This window comes from Camellia sinensis, chromosome 10, assembly GCF_055761805.1.
Source record: "Camellia sinensis isolate YWXY chromosome 10, ASM5576180v1, whole genome shotgun sequence".
Lineage (NCBI taxonomy): Eukaryota > Viridiplantae > Streptophyta > Magnoliopsida > Ericales > Theaceae > Camellia > Camellia sinensis.
Window position 1 is genome coordinate 164,271,018 of NC_138970.1, and position 8,544 is coordinate 164,279,561.

The 8,544-nt window shown below is 36.2% G+C and overlaps 1 long non-coding RNA gene across 1 annotated transcript; it reads left to right on the forward strand.

Moving 5' to 3' along the window:
* Positions 1-1,186: 1,186 nt before the first annotated feature.
* On the forward strand, positions 1,187-4,012 carry LOC145801780 (uncharacterized). Its single transcript, XR_014343433.1, has 3 exons — positions 1,187-1,288; positions 1,399-1,844; positions 3,760-4,012. It is a non-coding gene; the product is annotated as an uncharacterized LOC145801780 (long non-coding RNA).
* The last annotated feature ends 4,532 nt before the right edge of the window (positions 4,013-8,544 follow it).

Consider the following 8,544-nt stretch of genomic DNA (forward strand, 5'->3'; position numbering starts at 1 on the left):
TTTTTGTTCATTTGAATAACATCTCATTTTTCATTTGGTAACCCAAGCTACTTGAATCTCAGTTTGCATGGCTGGATGCTGATATTTGTCGTTAAAGTTATGCAAATATTGTAAAAAATTTGAACTGTTTATTTTGATGTACTGGATTAGTCTATAAACTAATATAATAGGATTATGCATAGTGGCTCACTAGGCTAACTAACAACATAATCTATATCTAGGTGAGTATGAGATGGATAAATTAACTTACCAACCAACCTCTGATATCTCTCCCTCCCTGTCAAATGAATCTTTAGTTTCATCCCCTAACATGCAATTCTGCTCCAACATGGTATCAATAGCTTTATACCCAAGCACACTTTGTCCTTAAGAAGGTCGAAAACATATGTTCTTAGTGAGATAAACACATCTAAGCATAGCCCAAGTAAACCTCTGAAATCATGCTGTAGCACACTTTGTAACTCATATAATGCCTTTTTAAGCTTGCACACTCCCATCCACTGAGAAATCCTCAAAGCCCGGTGGAACATCTGTAAATACTTCTTCCTCTAAGTCTTCACAGAGTAACGCATTCGTCATATCTAATTGTTAAAGAGGCTCAATATGTTAATTCTCTAGAATAGGCCACATGAAGAGCTTTTGAAAATGGCAATGCTGTGAATTTCAGTTAATTTGAGTGCTTAACTAACTTGCCATGAGACAAAATTACACTATAATACACAATCTGAACTATATATACTGCCCAAAATCTAAACTATACTCTGTTTTTCACTTAAGATCATAAGTCTTGTAGCTCTTTTTGTTTTAGATTTAAGTTAATACATTCACAAAAAACAGATATTCCTGTACATACACATGTTATAATACACATAATCTGAAGTGATTAGAAGTGGCTATGTGCGAAAATCTGTTGGACATAATCTGTTTGAGAAATTCTGAACAAATGTGTTGGCAAAAATCTGTTGGAAAATATAAATCTGTTAATGATAATCTCTTTGAATTCAAACTAGAATAGTGCTGCCTCTATTTCCAAATCTGGCTGCAAATCTGTCTGAAAATCTGGCAGCAAATCTGTCTAAAAATCTGTCTCCAAATCTGTCCAGCAATTTGTTTAAAAATCTGTTCATGGAAATTTGTCTATTTGGTGCATAAAGTGTCATTGATTTATACATTGATGTGTTAACAGGTAGCAAAAGATGGAGAGTTGGATTTCCCAAAGTTCTATGAGGACAGCCACACTTCAAAGAAAACGAATGACTGGATCCATCCGAAATGCCGTGAGCTGCATGTAAGTATGTGACAAGGAAATATATGTATTCAATATTTTCTTGTACTTAGTACCCAATAATACATATATGTTGCCAAAGTTTTTTTCGTCTTATTTATTTGAAATGACAGCAAGAGATAGTCAATGTACAAGCGACTGCCATCAAGTCGGGGACGCCATTGACACAAGAGGAGATTTCAAGGCAAGTGCTTGGACAGAAGAAAAGGTACTTGCTTGGATTTGGGAGTGGCCCACAACTGTCTACCATATTTGCAACGCGAGCACACGATAAGGACATGGAGGCAATGCGAGCTGAGGTGGAGGCACTTCGTGAGGAGCGGCAAAAGGATCATGACGAGTTAATGAAAGAGCGAGAGGAGCGCGAGAGATGTTACAATGAGCTGTTGAAAGAACGAGAGGAGCGCATTCAATTATCCAATGAGATGTTGAAAGAGCGGGAGGAGGGACAAAAGGCAAGGGACGAGACAAATACAAAGGTCGAGCATCTCAATAACGTAGTCGCCAAACTGTCACAACTCTTGGGAATCTAAGTTGGGCATCCGACGTTTGTTTTTTGGTAAGAACAATTTCATTAATGTCACACTTACTTTGTTTAAATATGTTCGCTTGAAAAGTTGAAAATGTCATCAATTTTTGAATTATTTGGGGTTAATGATTTCTTGTGTAGTTACTAGAGTTTGGTATTGAGTTTTCTTAACAATGAACTTGTATTTAAAATATGTACTTGATTAAGATTAACTATAGTAGAAACATGTTAAAAAAACATAGCGAATTTCAATCTTCGTTTAGAGTAACATGTAAACTTCAACAATGGTATTTTGAATAGTAACTCGAATATGCGAAATAGCCCCCGAAACACTATTTTCTCATAACAGGAAGCTTCCCGGTGATAAATGTGACATATAGGGACAGACGGTACGTAAATAGCACGCCTACGTTGGGAATTAGAGTTGAAAATGTCATAAACTTAGTCGAAAAAAGGGGTTCGGGGGGCGAAAATGCAAAGCATCCCCCGAAACACTGTTTTCTCATAACGGGAAGCTTCCCGGTGATAAATATGACATGTAGGGACAGACGGTACGTAAATAGCACGCCTACGTTGGGAATTAGAGTTGAAAATGTCATAAACTTAGTCGAAAAAAGGGGTTCGGGGGGCGAAAATGCAAAGCATCCCCCGAAACACTGTTTTCTCATAACGGGAAGCTTCCCGGTGATAAATGTGACATGTAGGGACAGACGGTACATAAATAGCACGCCTACGTTGGGAATTAGAGTTGAAAATGTCATAAACTTTGTCGAAAAAAGGGGTTCGGGGGGCGAAAATGCAAAGCATCCCCCGAAACACTGTTTTCTCATAACGGGAAGCTTCCCGGTGATAAATGTGACATGTAGGGACAGACGGTACGTAAATAGCACGCCTACGTTGGGAATTAGAGTTGAAAATGTCATAAACTTTGTCGAAAAAAGGGTTCGGGGGGCGAAAATGCAAAACAGCCCCCGAGCCACTGTTTTTCCGTAATGGGAAGCTTCCCGGTGATAAATGTGACATGTAGGTGTCCACAATACGTAAGTAGGACAAGAACTAAATGTGACGAATGATATATCCTGTTGACCTAGTCCTTTGGAAATTGGAACAATGGATTTGTAAAGTTCAGCTAAGGTTTAGCCGCAATTGTGTATTTGATAAGTTTAACTATAGATTTGATAAGTTTAACAATAGACAGTTCATATATATAACATGGCCTCAAGATTTGGCTGATGGGAGGATAATTCCTCAGCAACAGAATAGGGAACTTAGGACTAAAGAAGCTAAGTATTGAAGGTACGTATCAAAATTAGATAGTGTAATGAAAGAATAGTTAAGCATAATCTTATATAGCTCGTCCCCATAAGCCTATAAAGAACCCAAGGCATTACTCATTCACAAACAGAAGCATATCTACATCTATAAACCCACTAACTAGTTTCTTCTTTAAGGAAAGTGTTTCCAAAATTTCAATGAGTATATCGAGAAAATTAGAATCTTTTATGAAGAAAAAGACCATATTAATTTCCATCCGTGGAGGTCAGAAAAACACTGAACTAACATAACTGGAAGCTTCGTGGAGGTCACAAAAGCATAAGCATAGTGAGTTTTATGGATACCAAACAAACTCTAATGATGGCTTTTCTTACATTTTTATAACAAATAATTTTTGGATGAAATGGTAAGTACACCCAAAATTTTGGTAATTTCATAATACCTACACAATTTACTTTCACATTTAAGTACTAAAATTTACTTCGATAGATTTAGAGATAAAAAAGCTAAAACAAGAACTCATGATGGGTTCATGTTTGGATGTCTTGCATTAGTTAATAGATATCACTCTCCTTGTCTTTTAATGTTTGAAATTATTACGATATATATATGTCGTCCAGAAGTGCCATTACACGCACCGAACTAATGATTTTTTCCCCCTTTTTTGCAGATGTTTTTGGACATACAAATGTGGATATGTTTTTGTTGACAAGTACGGGAGGGCATTTTTTTTATATCTCTATCCGTATATATAGTGGTTTGTAAAAAAATTTTTGTTGGTAGCAATTAACATAGCACGTGGTACATAATAGTTTTGTGGCAGTACAGAATATAATTTTTGTTGTGGTACAAAAGTTGTAGGTGCACAATGAATTTGGTTATTCCAGTATTATGTATTGAATTAAATTATTGACGTGGGCTTAGACTTGGTTCTTATGAAATTTGTAATATATATATATAAGTGGATGTTCAATATTAATTTTTTGGATGGTTGGAACTGAAATGTGTGTAATTGTTGTTGAATGCTTCATAACATATTTACCGTTGATGGATACAGGTTGTATTAATAATGGATGTAGGTGCACCAAATATTTTATTTAAAAGAAAAACGTTAACGTATTTGGCCACCAAATATTTTGGTAGCTAAATATGTAATCAAATGTTTTGGTGACTAAGAATTTAGTAGCAAAAACATAACCCATTAATTTTTTGCGACCAAATAATTAGTAGCTAAAACAATTGAGAAAGAGATAGAGAAAGTATTGGCTACTAAATTTTTTAGTCACGGAAAAAATATGGTATCATTTGGCGACTAAAATGTTTGGTGGCAAAAAATGAAGAAGTGAATGTGAGCAGGCAAAAGTATTGGCTACGAAACTTTTAGCGGGCAAAAGTAACAATGAAAAAAATTACTTAGTCACTAAAAATATGTATTCTATTGGTGACAAAAATGTTTGGTCTATAATAGTTATTCTTAAATTATGGTAGCACTTTTAGTGACTAATACTTTAGTGGCAGAAACATATCTTTTGCCGACTAAATTCAAAGTAGTAGCCAAATGTGCACTTTCGGCGACCAATTATTTAGTAGCTAAAAGTGATACCTTCCCCGACCACAACAGGTTGGTAGCCAAAAATCCTAATTCCGCGACCAATTATTTAGTGGCAGAAACATATCTTTTGCCGACTAAACTCAAAGTAGTAGCCAAATGTGTACTTTCGGCGACCAATTATTTAGTAGGGAAAACATACCTTTTGCCGACTAAAGCCAATTTAGTAGCCAAATGTGTACACTTTCGGCGACCAAATAGATTTTAGTCGCCAATACTATCGCCGACAGAGTAAAGGCGACGAGCTTAGCGACGAAAAATTTTGGTCGCTAAATCATTTTGGCGACTAAATAAGTGACTTTTGGTGACCAATATTTTGGTAGCCAAAAATGACATTTCTTGTAGTGTTGGTATGTATGTGAGAGGGAGATTAATGATATAGAGTTGTGCCGGATAGATTTGGGCCGGACAGAATTATGCCGAACAGATTTGAACCGGACAGAGTTGGGCCGGATAGATTTGGGCTGGACAGGCGTTGGGCCAAGTTGTGTGGCCCGGCCGTGAAAGAAGCTGCTCGGTTAAGGCAGCACGTGGATTGAAAGAGCTGCGAGGATCCGTGGTTATCAAGCCGGGGTACCTGTTTGCTCGGCAGATAGGTTGACCGCAGAAAAGCATGAGTTGTCCCGAGCTCGGCTTTGCCGAGATGCCGCCGAGTCCGGTCCTCATCTGAGCTTAGCTGTTGGAGTACTTGGGCAAGAAGCGCAGCATGGCAGACGATGGCCGAGATGGTACTGACCGGCTGCCGAGCTCCTAGGTAAATGGGAGGGCAGTTGGGTTAGGTGGTGCCCAGCAAGATTTGTGCTGACAGATGGGATAGCAGCACCACGTGTCGAGAGACGGATGGGAGTGGATTTGGGGCGCAGAAGGTATATAAGTGAGTCTGCGCCCCCCTTGCTTTGGATGAACATTTTTTGTAAGGAAATTCTTACACGCAAACACTCCTCTCTCCCTATCCTAAGGTGTGTGCTAACTTGATCGTCGGAGGGTTTTTCGGCCACACCGCCGGGTAGCTCACCGCTGTTGTGCTCGCAGATCGATCGGACAGACAGGAGTTTGGAAGAAAGGAATACGGGCTTGCCGGAATATTTGCTCCCCGTACAGTATGAAAGTGTGGGTATGATTTAGTGACTTTGTCTTGCAATTTTGTCAAACTATGCACTGTTGTAACTTCTCTAATTTAAAAGAAATATCAAATTTATTTATTTCTCAAATCTGAATTTAATATAGGATATTGAGTGTGTTTAGAGCTTGGGATAATTTTATTAGCCTCGTGTCTTTTTAGGGCTTGGATATTTTGTTTTAAAAATCTGGTCCTGAATCTCTAAAAACAGTCCACTTCTTGCAATTTTATAAAATTCTAGAAAAATCATCTCATGTTGGTTTTTCTATAAAAATTTAGAATTCTGAGTCCTCTTTCTAATAGAATTTATTTGGGTGAAAATCATTGGGTAGGTTGAGAGGAAAGCTAGTTTTCCCAAAGGGTGACAAATCTGGATAAGTTTTCAAACAGAGCTTGTAGATGAATTTCCGGATGTGCTGTGCAAATTCTGAAAATTGGAACTAAAAACAGACATGTTGTTTATTGTTTCTGTGCAATTTCAACCCCTAATATGATCTGGAAGTATTTTTACCATAGCATTCTTTTTAACTCTACAGTTCTGAAAAGTATTAGAAATTGTGTCTTATTGTGTTATTTGTCTCTAAGTATTTCAAAGTATGCCTAATGTTGTTTGCTTGATTTACCATACTTGTGTATGACTATCATGGGCTATATTTCCTCTCTAATGCTCTTTTATATTACTGAATGTGACTAACTTACTTATCAAAAGATCTAATAAATGAGAAATGATAAGGGGTTGGCAATAGGTGACGTTCACACTAGTGTTTCGGAATAATTTATACATATGAATGACATGAATTATGATGAAATTAATACCAAATGAGTTCAGTCTTGCGCAAGCGGTCTAAGCAAACCCCTTGGTTGACACGGGTGTATTCAGACTCTCTGCGGTGGTTTCAAGGTATAAGCAAGCCCTATGATATGGAATGTGCAGGGTGTAAGCGAGCCCTAGGCACGATTTGGCTGCAAACGAGCCAACTTGTTTGACCGTTCATTTTGAGCTCCATCAATGTTGCTAATTGGTAAATAATCGGAAGGTGGGCATTGGTGGTAAGGTCTGCAAAGCAGCAAAAGCGGGAGTTCTGAATAGTCTGGTGTTCAATCCTTGTGATTGTGTAGAAGGATCTCTTTGGGAGATTCTAGATGTCTAGTCTAATTACTAATTCATAAAACCTTATTGTAGTATTGTATATTATGTTATCCGATTTGTTTTGTGTATGGTTGATTGGTTGATAGAAGGTATGTGGTGTGTGTGTATGTTTACTGGGCATTCCAAGCTCATGGTGTCTCATGCCAGGTGAGGATGCGGTTTATGATGGTGAAGGTTATCCTGAAAGTAATCAAGATAAAGTGTTTAAGCCGTGGTTCACTTGAAGATTTAGATTAGTAGTTTTGTTTTGTTTTTTTTTTTTGTTTTACTTTTGATTTGATAGTGTTTTGTAATCATATAGCAGAACACAAATGAATTATTTATGCTATTAACTCTGCTTATTTGTGTCTATTAAATATTTTCGATTTTGAATTTTGGGATGTGACAAATATGTATCAAACTATTACAGTCGTACTACATGAGATAAATAATGCAATACATAAATACAGTCATCATGGCAAAATTCTATTAGGAGATGCAAGGGAACACAAGAAAATAAGGCGCTTTTGATGTTTTGCAAGTGGTCCAATTACCTCAAATGATGGCTTAATTAGGAGCTATTTGGTATAGTTTATCTAAGCTATATATATATATATATATTTAAAATTTGTGTCAAATTGTTTATTACAATTTTTTCTTATAATTTATTAGTTGTAATAGTTTAAATAAGTTTAAAAAAAAAATAATTATCTAAAAACATATCCATACAAAAGCCGAACACATACAAACCCAATACATATAGAAGCCCTTGTGACCTATTGCTTCTCCAACATTGTGTCCAACCCGAGCCACCACCATGTACTCCGTCATCAAAGAGTCTCTGTACAAGGCCACCAACATCGGTTCTATTAGAAGAGCCTGTCCATAGATAGTCGTCTTAATTCTTAAACTACAAAAAAAACAAAACAAAACAGAACAAAAAAGAGCAAAAGCAAAATCAAAATAAAGATAAAAAAAAGAGAAGAGAAATTATTCATAACATTAAACATTTTTGCAGACAAACATAATTTACAGACTTCACAATTCACAAAGTGTAACTTAATGAAAAAATTGAAAAAGTAAAACTTCTAGATTGTTTTTGAATTTTAATTTTGAATAGGAATTTATTGTGGGAAATGAAAAAAAAAAAAAAATGCCAAAGTACAAGCTATTTTTTGTTACATTCCCCCCAAACTTCTAGATTGTTTTTGAATTTTAATTTTGAATAGGAATTTATTGTGGGAAATGAAAAAAAAAAAAAAAAAAAAGGCCAAAGTACAAGCTATTTTTTGTTACATTCCCCCCCCCCCCTCCATAAATTCACACTCGGAATCCAAGAGCGAAAACACAACTTTAGAAATTTTCTCTCTCATCATTATTTATTTATTTTTTTTTAATGGGGTGCTTTCGTTTTGTAATGGGGGTGTTGTTGGCATGTGGTGGGTCTCATCTCTGATTCACCTCAATGATTTAAACTATTCAATATGTAAGGCGCGTTAAATATATTATTTTATAAAAAATTACGTTTCGTAATTTTTTATGAGAATAATGTGCTCGATAGATCTTATACATTAAACAATTTGAATTATTAAGATAG